The sequence below is a fragment of the Malaya genurostris genome, chromosome 1 (genome assembly GCF_030247185.1).
Source record: "Malaya genurostris strain Urasoe2022 chromosome 1, Malgen_1.1, whole genome shotgun sequence".
Classification (NCBI taxonomy): Eukaryota; Metazoa; Arthropoda; class Insecta; order Diptera; family Culicidae; genus Malaya; species Malaya genurostris.
In genome coordinates this window covers 120783891-120797780 of record NC_080570.1, presented here as the reverse complement: position 1 = coordinate 120797780, position 13890 = coordinate 120783891, and the positions used below count along the sequence as shown (strand labels likewise).

General features: G+C 37.1%; 1 protein-coding gene across 3 annotated transcripts in view; it reads right to left on the bottom strand.

The window, feature by feature from the left end:
- The window catches only part of LOC131425649 (uncharacterized), a 276172-nt gene that overhangs the window by 86091 nt on the left and 176191 nt on the right, over nt 1-13890 (bottom strand). For 2 of the 3 annotated variants that reach the window (XM_058587704.1, XM_058587705.1), the window contains one exon: nt 2932-2965. The exons of the other annotated variant lie outside the window; for it this stretch is intronic. The gene's annotated coding sequence lies outside the window, so the exon portion shown is untranslated. The remainder of the gene's footprint in view (nt 1-2931; nt 2966-13890) is intronic. 3 annotated transcript variants of the gene reach the window in all.

Below are 13890 nucleotides of genomic sequence, written 5' to 3'. Positions count from 1 at the left end.
AGTCGTTTGTGTAAACATTCCTTGATGTATATTTCGCTGCTCGTTGAAGCAGTGGTGATAAATGATTTCGAAATCTTACCGCAGCAACAAACTGCTTGCCAGACCATAGCTTCTTACCAAATTTTTCGACTTCAATCGATGTCTCGGGCCGGTTTAACACTTGCCCTTCTCGCACCGTATAATATTGTGGTCCCGGCAAGGATTTGTAATCGAGTTTCACGTTGGTTTCGTCGTCCATGACTATGCAGTTCAAATTTCCAGCAAGAATTGTATTGCACAGCTTTCGAACCCTCGGCCTGATCGATGCTTCGTGAAACGTTTTGGTCGTTTCTGCTTCTTATAGGTTCAAAGATTCAAACGTTCTTTAGCACGAAGAACATTTGACTTAAACGAAGAACATTTGACTTAAACTTGAACTTAAACCTCCTTCTTTTGTTCGAACGCCTTCAGTATACGTTTATCCAACTGAGGGTTAGCAGGACCTTTTTTTCGACCCGTTTTCGGTTTATCCTCAAAGGTGTTATCCTCACCGAACTTCCTGATTGCACTTCGCACGGCTTACTTTCACTTACTCCTTCCATTTTTGCTATCTTTCTCAGTGACAGTCCGCGTTCTGTGCACCATTTGTACACAATTCTTCGACGTTGTTCTGCTGAAAGTCCACGTATTTCGAAACAAACTAATGTAAACGAATAATCAACTGCACAAGTGGTTAGAGAAGAGTGTAAACAACAGGACGCAGCCATAAAAATTGACAGATTCTGAACCATTGCGAAATGGCAGCGGTTTTTGGTTGCGTCCAAACTTTCTGGGACTGTCTTTAGTTGCCGTAGAGACCTTTGTGCTTTCCAAAAGTGAAGCTCCGAGAATAGGGTTGACGATAAATTCGAACAATTCAAAGTACATGGTAACTGGTAGAGAACGAGGCAGCCTAAACGGTGTAGGATCCGAGGTGGAGATTGATGGAGTACGATAAGGGATTGTTGACGAGAGTTCATACATCTTGTATCACTAGTGACATGCAATAATGATGTTATCAGTGAGATTACAAGGCTTGTTTCGGCCGGTCCAAGGCTGAGTATCCTGGATACCTGCAATTCGTTCGGTCATGGTCTGGAAATGGAATGTGCACCATTAAAGTAAAGCAAATAGTGTTACTGAATTTATTTATTGCGGTACTTTTCTCGAATCCATCATATTCAAAAAACAATGTGGTACCGGTCGTGGGACGACCAGGATGTAGACCATGTTCCGATATACGTTCTATCATGCCTAACCGTGTTCTAGAGCTGTGTCTATCAAAAGGCTTAGGGTGGCGAAATGGTAGCGCGCAGGCACGGAGTGCATAAGTACGCAGGTTCGAGTTCTGTCTCTGAGGGTATCTTTTTCCAACAATATCATCATATGAAAAACATAAGAAGAAACTTGTTCACCATTCCAATTTTCGATGTTTTTCCCCACGCTCATGTTATGTTCATAACAACCGAATTATTATAAACTGATAAAAACTGAGTTTCTAGGCAAAACGTAAGCATTATATCGATTTCATATAAGCAGTATATTTGTTCTATAATAGCACTAAATGAATATTCACAGCAAAAAATTGTTAATGCTTGTACATCTTAAATCAGTGCTTTAAAAGCATATCAAGGTAACAGTGATGCTACATAACAAATTTCAAAAATATTACTCGAACGCAACGTTAACTTTATAATACGGCTTTGATGACACATTAGTGTTGATTTCATGCCAATTTAGTGCATTTCTTTTCTACTGTACGAAAACTCTACTTCTTTTGATGAAACATAAATTTGTCACATAGAGAATTTCGAGCTTGTCGCCACCGAGAACCTATCATATCTTACCGAATTATCGAAAAGGTGAAAATTATTACCGAAACAGAAAAAAAACCCTTCCAGAACAAGTTGCTGCGGGTGGTAGTTATCTGCTACAAAATTATTCAATTATCGCCTTTAATTAGTACCGGAGAATAATAACCGTCCTCCACTGGCAGTAGTGAGGTGAATCCGAATAGAAAAACTACACCGCACAATTTCGGTGCTTAATGTGCTCGTAAACTTCCCACTTCGGGATCGGATCGGATAACCGCAGGTTATCCCTCTAATTAGGCCGGGACTGTTTTAAGCCTAACTGGGCCATTTCCGCGCGCGCTGTTAGTTGGTAGTTTAATAAAACATGTCATGATTCATAATGTTTCTTTTCATCATCATCTTCTTCTTCTACGAAAACCACGTTCTTGACCGAACCCCCCGAGAACAGGTACAAATGTCCAATCCGAACCGTGACCGATTGTATCTTCGGGTTGGTTCCGTGGCTACCGACTGAACCGTGATGACCATCGTGGGGGCTGGCGATGCTTGGTAGCCGGAATCGAGATGCGCAGGTAGCAAACGGCTATCTTTATGGGATCTAAATTCAGTTTTTAGCCTTTTCGGGTAGTAGTTTTTCCTTCCGGCTGAGCCCTTGCCCTGACCGGAGAGACAGGAAATGTGAAGTGTAATTCAATTTAATTACAACGTGTGTGTGTGTGTGTGGAGTTTCGTACGCGAGCATTTCTTCGGTAACCGATCACTCCGCACTAATGGTCTTATTTATTTCTTTTAATTATCCCCCATTTGAGCCGGTTTGACAGTCGTCGTAGCGCCGGCCAGCAGGAAATTAATAGAAAAAAAACAGGCCTAATGAATGGGAGGAAGACACTTGCAGCGAAACTGCTTCCGATTCTTCTGCTCTTTGCAGGAACCGGTGTTCCGGGTGTTCAGCAGGACACCGCAGGTACGCAGGGTTTTAAATCATAATAAATTGAATTGTAATAATTGTCAGTGTTAGGATGAGTCTTTTTAATTGGATTGTAATGAGAATGATTCCATTAACTGGTGTTTTAGGATACCGGAAAAAGGGAAAACTTACGGTACGTTTTCGGCGATTCGGTCGGAGCCCTTACCTGTAACGAGAAAATAAAAGGGTATGTTAGAAGTGAATTGATCGTTAATCGAACAGGCTAAATAAAATGTTCTACTTTACGAACTTAAAAGCACTCTTTCGCCAGATCGACGTTGTTTAATGGGAGGAGTTCACGCTTTTCGTTTTCAATTAGGGAAATTTTCCAACTGAAACCAATTAAACCATTGACGAAAGTATGCACTTAGTATGTATTCCATTAGTAGAAAGACTTCAAGCGATTTCTTTTAAAGATTCAACAGCCTGGATATACGAAAATTAAAGTTAAGAACTAATTTCTACTGCAGTGTCAAAAGATTTGAACACCTCTCTAATTCAGAAAAAAATAGTTCTCAAGCACGTGTTATTTGTTGTAGTTATTTGTTGAGATCAGTATGAAGCTGTTATTAGATCTAGCTATCAAACACAATCAATGCGTTTGAACCGAACATTAGACGAAAATTAAGTCGCAGAGGCTTGAAATTTTAGGCACACTTCGCCCTGCAGTTCCGTGACCGGTGGTCGGATCCGAATAAAATTCAATAGCAACTTATTGTTCTGTAATACCTTTCGTTAGTTCGTGAAAATCGACTTAGGCCTCTTCGGAGTTTTCGACCGACATTTCCGGAACCGGGAACTAGAAACAAAGACTGATACAAATTTCAATTTGAGATGGTTTCGAGAACAATTTAGAAGAATTCTTCCGTAATTGGTATGAAATTTTAAACACACTTTACCCTGTAATTCCGGAATCGGAAGTCAGATTCGGATGATCTTCAACAGCAACATGTCGAGGACCGTAAGACCTTTTATTTTGTAAGACCCTAAGTTTTCGAAAATCGATTTGAGTATTTCTCAGAAAATGAAGTAAACGCCATTTTAGAACCGGAAACTGGGAATTGATAAATCGGAAATTAACTTTTTTGTTAATTACCAAAACAAAACATGCAAAATATAAGAATTGCACGACTAGCTGAAAGAACTTTATTCGTTTTTATATCACCATGTGTACAAAAAAAACGTGATTAATTCACCTAGCAGTGAGATGATACCTTTTTTTATCAATCCGCATGTGTTTTTTGCATGGATATTCTTAGGTGTTTTAGTTCTCATGACATTATTCTAATTATCGTCGTTTCAAACGGCAAATTGAGATTTTAATCACTCATTACCCTGTAATTTCGAATCTGCAAATCGTATCGAATTTCAATCTTAACGTGTGACATTCGATTGAACATTCCATGAGATGTCGAAGTAAGTTCCACTTTAGAGTTTTTCGTCATTATTTATGGTACTTCCAGAGCTGGTATTCAGGAACTAGCATAACCCAAAATGATTCGAATGGCCATAAATTAATACGCCAAACAATTTACATCTTCTATATCGGTATGAATTTTAAAAATTCATCATCTGTAATTCCAGAATCGGATAAAATTCACCAATTTTGTATGGGACCTTAAGTCCTTCAATTTGAATTTTTGTTTTTGAAGTTCGATTTGGCCTTTTTGAAAAAAATGATTAAACTTTGAGAAACGATTCGAAACTGGATCCGGAGTTCTAAGATCGGTGTAGCCGAAATCAGATAAATTCACCTGAGGAGTGTGTAGACATCTTTGAGAAATTGTAGTGCGAATTAAAAATTGGGGGTACATTCCGAATCCAAAAAAGAATACCGCTTAAACTGAAATAAATTTATTTGGTAATCGACTATCCAAATTTGCAAACCCGATAAACCTGATTAATTTATGTGAAATGGACATTTTTATACTAATCACCCTGTATCTCCTAAACCAGAAATCGGATCTGACTAATTTTTATAGGATTTTAAGACCTCTCATTTGAATCATAGAAGATTCTTAGATTTCATTTGAATCTTAGATCGGATCAGCCATCTACGAGAAAAATGAATTGCATTATTTTAATTTCGTTTCACATGTCATCCTGTGGTTCCGAAATCAGAAGTCGGATCCAAATTTGGAAGTATACTAGTTTTTATATGAATCTGAGTTTGTAGAAAACGGTTTAGCCATCTCCGAAAAAATTGAGTGAAATTATTTGTCACACACGCATTTGCTGATCTCGACGAACTGAGTCGTATGGTATATGGAAGTTATGTTCTTCCAGCTTTTATTGCTGTAAGTAGTTTAAATCAATATAATTATGGAATTATTTTCAACTCGAAAATGCTGATATCATCTGGTTTATAAATGCCATATTCGAACGATTATGTTGCCAAAAACGAACCGTGCTAAAATCGGTCCAAGGAAAATTGTCATGAAAAAGGATGCTGTACACAGTCTTTTGGGCACTTATAAACAATTGTATGTCACAGTATAAAAATCGTGTTTTCCGTTGCTCCCAAGCATTTCTTTGTCATACAGTGCTCAAAACTTCTACTGCTGGAATAAGGGGAAAAGTCGTTTACACAAAAAAATGATATCTCCGTTAAAAATGGACGGATTTTAACAAACTATGGCTTGTTGGATAGCTATTACCATGCGGAATCTAAGTCTAAAAACATATTCTGTTTTCAAGGTCAATTGTGACAGATACTGTCAAAAAACTGAAAATTTTGACATAAAACTCCGTATAACTCAAAAAGTAAACATCCTGTCTCAAAACCATTCAATAGCGTTTTGGGTGACGGGGAGACCTTTCATTTGCGACTAGTTTGATCAAAATCGGTCCAGCCATCTCTGAGATCTCGACCTCTTAGTTGACAACACACATACAGACACACACACACACACACACACAGACATTTGCTCAGTTCGTCGAGCTGAATCGATTGGTATATGACATTCGGCCCTCCGGGCCTCGGAAAATTTTTCGAAAGTTTGAGCGAATTCTATACCTATTTTTTATATATAAAAAAAGGTAAAAACTCGTAAAATTGAAATATTTCATTCTGTAATTCTGGAAACGGAAGTTGGATCCGAAAATCAAAACCTAACACATGGATCAATAAGTCCCGAGACTAAAGCAGAGATGGCGCTTGTAGTAAACCAGTAACCACGTCTTTCTAGAGTACTAACCTTTGCTTGAAACTGGTCAAAATTTTAAGTCGATCCGATCAGAAACAGCTGAGTTATCGAGGTTGGAGTAAAGTCGTTTTGTAGTTTGTTTAAAAAATGGAAAAAACCGAGTTTCGTGTTTTGATAAAACATTGTTTTTAATGGGTAAAAACACCGTGCAAGCGAAACAATGGATTGAAAAATGTTATCCGGACTTTTGTCCATCAAAAGCAACGATTTGTCGGTGGTTCGCCGAGTTTAAACGTGGTCGTACCGACACAAATGACGCGGAACGCTCGGGTTGACCTGTCGAAGCCGTTACACCGGAAAATGTGAGTGAAGTGACAAAAATTATAATGAAAGATCGTAAAGTGAAGCTCCGTGAGATTGCTGAGATGACACAGATATCATATGGAAGTGTATTTACTATCCTTCATGAAAAATTGAGCATGAAAAAGATTTTTTCCAAGTGGGTGCCGCGATTGCTTTCGATGGAACAAAATGCACCCTGCCACAAGTCGATGAAAACAATGGCGAAATTGAACGAATTGGGCTTTGATCTGCTTCCCCACCCCCCATACTCGCCAGATTCAGCCCCCAGTGATTACTGGCTCTTTGCTGATCGTAAAAAAATGCTCCAGGGAAAAAGATTTGGCTCAAATGAGGAGGTCATCGCTGAAACTGAAGCGTATTTTGAAGCGAAAGATAAATTTTTTTATAAACATGGTATTGAAAAATTGAAAAAACGTTGGAACCATTGTATCACCCTAAAAGGTGATTATGTTGATGAATAAAAAAAAATTTTGCAAAAAAAATGTTGTTTCCATTGTTAGTCTCGCGACTTATTGATGCATGTGTTAAGACATTTGGCATCAGAGAAAAGTTTCGAGTTCGGAAACTTTTCTCGGAGATGGCTGAGCCGATTTTCACAACTTTAGATTCAAATGAAAGTTCTTATGGTCCCGAACAAAATTCCTGAATTTTGATTGGATCAGAATTTCGGAGTTATGGGGTAAAATATGTAAAAAAAGAAAATATGTGTACAAACTTTTCTCCGACTGGCTTGACCGATTTTTACAAACTTAGATTCAAATGACTGGCTTCGAGATCCTTTATAAAACATCTTAATTTTATCTGGATTCGACCTCCGGTTTCGGAGTTATAGGGCGATTAAATAAAAAATCCGATTTCAAATTACCAACTTTTCTCAGAGATGGCGTGACAGATAATGACAAACTTAGATTAGACATGCGTTATTTAGGCATTTTTCTAACCGCTTTCTTTTCTGGGAGATTACTGAACCGATTTCGACAATCTTAGGATCATTTCAAAACCTGTTTTGGATCATTGATCGTATTCAACGATTTAGGGTCTATATGATAAAAAAATCATCATTTTTGAGAACTTTTTTTCAGAGTTATCGGGCAACAAAATAAATTCAAATGTTTTGCATGATAAAAAGCATCATTCGAACAACTTTTTGTGATTTTTTCGTGGAAAAATATTGAGAAATAAGTCAGTGAAGAGTTATTTGTGAGAACGCTTCTTAACTTCTCTCATGATTTGCGGTGTCCACTGTATCTCAGCGCAGACTAATCAGAAGTGAACAAATCAAAGCAGTATAGAAAGAGTAGAAGCTTTTCTAGACCTCAACGTTTCTGTTTGATTTTTTTCAATTTTTTTGAATTTTCGGTGGTTGGTCAAAGTGAAAACTTTTCACGAAAAAATCCGCCATTTTGTAGCTGTGAAACCTCCCCAAAGTAACAAACAACGGAAAGGAAAACGTTGGGGTCTGGTTTTTTATATGTAGAAAGTGTGTGCAAAATTTGAAAAAAAAATTGGCTCAGTAGTTTTTGGATGACGATGGACACGGACTTTCAAAACCTGCTTTCGAGAAAAACGCGTTTAAAATTTTTTGTCTATAAAATCGAAAGAAACAATTTAGTACTCTAGAGAGCCCGTAGGGTCTAACATTTGCAAAAAATCATATATTTTCTTTTGTATTCTTTTATAATGAAACATTTCAAGAATGTTTTGTCAAGTTTTTAAGTCAATCGAAGCAGAAATCTTGGGCCAATGTGCCGAGCTCTTACTTCTTCGCAAAGATAAAGGCCCATAACTTACTGAGTTTTGTTCCGATGGGCTTTCACAGAATATTCTTGAAATATTTTACTATGAGAAAATACAGAGAAAATAATAAATGATATTTCAAAAAAGTAAGACCCTACCCGCCCCTTAAAAAAGTCCCTATGCAAAATTTGAGCTAAATCGGATATGGGTAAGCCCGGCGGTTAAAGTTTGAGTATTTTCGATCTTGGAAAATCACCGGGAGCGGGTCATTTCGCCTAAAGCCATTAAAGATTATGAAATAAAAATAAAATAGAAAATAAAAAACCCTTCTTAATCCACCTAGTGGTGTGATAATGCCTTTCTCTTCTTTCATAGCAGTCTCATGAAAATATATTTCATAATTTTATTATATAATTTCGAATACTAATTTTGACACCAATTGATTCAGATTTATTCAAGTAGTCAGCATCATTTTTTCAAATTAGTACTTGACATTTGCGTTGCCTATTTGTATGAGAAGAGTGATGCTAATCTAAAAAAACCCTTCTTAGTCCACTTAGTGGAATTTTCATATATCTTGAAAAATCACCACCATACATGAAATTTTTGAAATCGAATGACTGTCTCTGAGCGTATCTTTTTCCAATAAATCATCTTTTCTGTTAGTTTTTCATTCATTTGGCTTCTCCAATATATGTTTCCGCTCAGTCATTGCAAAACTGTACAATTATTGGTTAATTAAACATGTTTAAAGTTCAAATGACCGTCACTTACGGTTCCGGTGATATAACGACGTAAACGACAAAACTCATTACCGCTCAATTTTCTCGTATATGAACGAACCGATTTCAATAGTTTTAGTCTCGTTTTATTGTGGATCAAGTTCGAAGATCATATGACTGACATTTCAAATTTCAAAGATATACTCGTTAAGGTGGCGAACCGACAAATCAATTTTTCTATCCGCATAATTATTGTTTGTTTGGTGGTGTTTTTTTTTAAATAGGTTCAATCATCGCCAAAGAAATATACCGGAGAAAATGCGTTTTGTCGGTTACGTCACTTATACCATTATTTTTCCGGAGCCAAATCAAAGTTGTTCACAAACCAAAAGTTACTTTCAAATAAACCTAAGTTTGTAGCAATCGGTTCAATCATCTCCAAGAAAACATAGCGGAGAAAAAAGGCGTTTTGTCGGTTACGTCACTTATACCATTATTTAGCCGGAACCAAAAGTGACAGCCATTTTCCGATCTCGTCGAGCTGATTCATTTACTTTATTTTTACAGAGACGCACTAATCGATTTTCATAAGCGAAGACTGAAATGAAAGGTCTTTTGGTCCCACCATCCGCAATTTAATTTTATGGAGATCCGACTTCCGACTCCGAAACAAGGGAAGCATGTATAAACCGACATTTAGAGCGACAATGCAAATAACTGACTTTTTTTTCTAAATTCTGCTTAGAACAGTTTATTAAAAATGGAAAAAGGTTAAGTTACTTTATGCCTAAATAAACCTGCATGTTCCTATTCAAGATTCAAAGAAAAGTTTTACCATTCTCTATCGAAAAAATACTGAATTGTCCGAAACCGCGACTTTCGATCGGAGCCTCTAAGACCCTTAGTGTTATATACCATTCGACATAGCTTGTAGAGATCGGAAAATGTCTGTGTGTGCCCCTTTCGAAGATTTATTCTACAGGCTCAATTTTCTCGGAGACGGCTGAACCGATTTCAACCATTTATGTTACGTATCAAGTTCGTAATGAGTAACTGTTTCGGTTCTGGAGATATAATCGTACAAGTGACGCAACCGACAAATAGCACTTTTGAGGCGGAACACATCTTTATTTTCTATATAGGGGTGCAAATCAGAAACTCAAGGAAAATTACACGTAGAAATGTGGTCAGGTTTTAAACACTTACAGCTTAGTCTATTTTGTATCAATTATTAATATTATTTCATCATTTGATTGGAAATATTGCTAAGTTTCGGTTTGAATGTATCAAGCCACGTATTTTCAATTACATATGGCTGAAATTTTGATTAGTAGCGAGTAGTGTCCTATTTGTCTGTTATTCTCCGGCATACCGGATTTCCCTGCCATAGACGACGGTTTTGAAGGAGTAAGCGATATATCAATGGGAAAGCATCGCTCTGATTGGTCAATCAATGCAAAAGCGAACCTGTGGAAGTACGCGAATCTATAAATAAAAGCGAAATTATAGTTAACGTTTCAGTCCTACGCGTAGCATGCTAGAGGTAGGTTGTTACTACATAGCAAGACAAAAAGTTCCGTAAAACGATTTGAAGCTTTAATTGGTATGCTCTGATCTTGTGTCATGCAAGCTCGAATGAAATTCCATGTTATGTCGTTTCGCCTGAGAAATTGACTACCCCAGGATAAATTTTGAGTGCGATAAATTTCTAACTTATATAAGATGAACTCGATTGATAATGAGAAAAAGTTTATCGCTTCAACCGAAATCGCAGAATGGTAGAAAAAGTTAACGCTATAAAAATAACTGCTTGCATACAAAACTTGAACACAAGTTTGGCGAAGAGAAGCTTTAATATCAAAATCGTATCGCAAGTATGTACCTTTGTACAATTGCATACATTTGGGATATTGGTATAATTTCGTCGGCTATAAAACAAACAATGTTCGGTGTTGTTGGTTCCTAATCAAGATCAATATAAGCGGACTCTCGTGCAATTGCGGATTCAAAAGTGTGACGATTGATTAAAAATGTCGATCATTAAAAATTTTGGTTGCCTTGTTCCACATCAATGGTTCGAACAACCCCATGGGGCTGATCTTTGTAGTTTTTTTTTTCTATCCACACAGTTATATCAGATACAACCAATGATAGATTTCAAATGAAGTATTTTCAATATATTTGGTTCGGAGGAAAACAACTTTTCGTCCATAAGTTTGACTACACCGTGCCTGGTTTGGAAACACAACCGATTTCGTTTAGCGCATTGTCGAACATGTCGGTAAAGGTGACTGTTGGGAAGTGATTCACCGAGACGATATTTGGTTCCATGGAGCTTGAATGCAGCGAAAATGTTCGAAACGAAATCTTATGAAGTAGAGATAATTTAGACATTGGGTTCAGGATGACAATGACCCGAAACACCATGGACCATGGTCCTCTCAATATTCTGATGCGAATTCAAACAAAAATATTAGAACTATTGTGAAGAAAAAAACTAACGCGAAAGTCTGTTTACAATTTGAAGAAGCGATTTCTGCAAAATTAGGAAGTTTTGGCTTTGCGCTCCAACAAGCTACACCGAAAATTTCATCAAAATTATTCCTGCGAGTTTCTAGTAACCTTAATATCTAATGCGTTATAGCCTGTCCGCACTACACCGGGACGACCGGGACTATCCGGGACGTTTTTTTCCTCATCGGCGATGACTGAGCTGCCGGCGTGTGCATGTATTGGAATCCCGGACCCGGGATAAAATCCATTTGCTTGCCGCCGATATTCCTCACCGAGTTTTTCGCACCATGCCGACAGCCCACACAGAAAGAGAGTGAATTGAGAGAGCAAGAGCGAAAGGAAGACCGAAATGAATCCAAATCGTTTCATTGATATTTCTTAGCTTAATTGATTGATTGATTTAGTTAATCATCAAGAGTCCTTACAATCGAGTAATGTCATTATAATTAGCCATTACATTACATTTTAGGATGGTGATTTTTTAATTGTAGCTACTCATTACATATTGAATTACACTACAGATCCTCGTCTATGGTCCCCTATTGATTATGTTATCATTGAATTAAATAGAAATGTTCATGGTTCATTGTACATCTATTCGAAAAACTATTTTAAATAGAATAAATAAATGGTAGTTCAGTCTTATTATTATTGAAAGGTTTGGTCTGAAGGAACTAGGCTTATTTTGATTTACAGCAGCGCCGCTTTTACGTAATAATGGGCTCGGGAGCAACATATATTTGTGTGCTTATTACTAAGACCGTGGACACGTGCCCCACTGTCTCTCTTATTATTGTTATTATTAGAGATTGGAATTAATATGAAACAACGCAAGAAACAAGTACGATGTTTTACTTCAATTCGAATCCACTGCCATACATTATTAATAAAGCTATAAAGTGATAATGTGACGAAACTTCTTTACAAGCACAGTTACTTGTTGTATCTGAGATGTTTTAATAAATGTACTTATAGAGACAATGGGTATTTTTAACAATGGAGACGTCTACTAAACATGAGGATTTAATTTAACCATATATTATGATTTTAAATTTTTTATTTTAATAAATGTTTATTGTTTGATTTATGAATAGAAGCTCTAGACGTAAGTAAAAAGAGGTGCGTGACAAACGAAGATTTTTACCCGCGAAGGACAGGATTTGGAGGCAGCCAACGGGTAGATTTAGTTCATTCCACTAACTAGCGTCTTGACTCGTACTATGGCAGCAGTTTTGGTATTTCAGGTAGTCTTAAAAAAACTGTTACATCCGGCAACTCTAGGAAGCCAGAAATACTTCTAGATTAGTATGCGGTGCAAACGGCTGTTTTAAATCGATTTATTTTCCCAATATTTCTCTGTATTCAGATGACAATGATTTTGCAGGTTTGAGTACAATTGTTCAACGGTTCGCTTCTGAGTTAACCAACCTTGAAGAAGGATAAGGTCCAGACTATGTCAATTTTCAACATTTAGTACTATTATTAAATTTTCTTTCACTTATTCAAATCAAATTGGATACAGTGGTTCCCCAACCGCCGCTAATAAGAATTAAAACTGATACATTGATGAAAGTTGTAATAAGCTGACCAAAATACTAGTATCTGCTTCTGTTACATCTGTTGATTATATATAAATATTTCGATTTGCAGTGAATTTAACAGCGAAATATCACAAGACATGAACAACACGATTGACACTCCTTATAACTACGACGACGCTGACGATAAAAACCCTTACAATAGTTCAATTAATGGAAGCGGAAACAGCGGCGACGATAAAAACTCCTACAATACTTCAATCAATGATAAGAAAATATCTGAAAATATCACCATTGATACCAACATTATCACCAATATGAACACGCCTACAAGTGAAGTCGTTAAAACAGCATTCAATACCATCAACAACAATTTTATGGAAATAATCAATCCCAGCGACATAACATCCAACTAAAACTATAATCATATAATATATGGAAGCCCCCCGAAAGCTTTTTCCAACTTCAAATAAATAAGTACACGTTTCTTCTTGTCTATAAGTTGTTTATTTATTCATTTTGCCGTGGTACTGCTCCAGCCTCAGAATTGAAGTAATTCTTATAGATTTCTCGCACTTGGAAAGCAGATTTTGACGAATTTCCACCTCGTTTAGATAACTGTGCGAGCTCTAAATCATGCTGATGTGATGGCCCTTCTCCACTGTGCACATCTTGCATGCCATCATACTTACGAATAAAATTGTGCAGTATGCATGTGGCAAGCACGATTTTATCTGCATATTCAGGGTCCAACTCGATTCGTCGATTGAAAATTCTAAACTTCTGTGTTAGGATACCAAAAGCATTTTCAGATGTTCTCCTGGCGCGACTCAACCGATAGTTGAAAATCCGTTTTTGATTGTTCAGATCTTGTCCTGAATATGGTCTCATAAGATATGTTTTCAACGGGAACGCCTCGTCTCCAACAAGGTGCCTGTATCAGTTCCAGGTAAGATAGAATCTGATGGCACTGACAGATTGTTGTTTTCTGGTGCATGTCCTAAATTAGAATTTGCGAGAATCCCGCCATCACTATCTCTTCCTTTGGCCCCAACGTCAACTGCCAAGAAG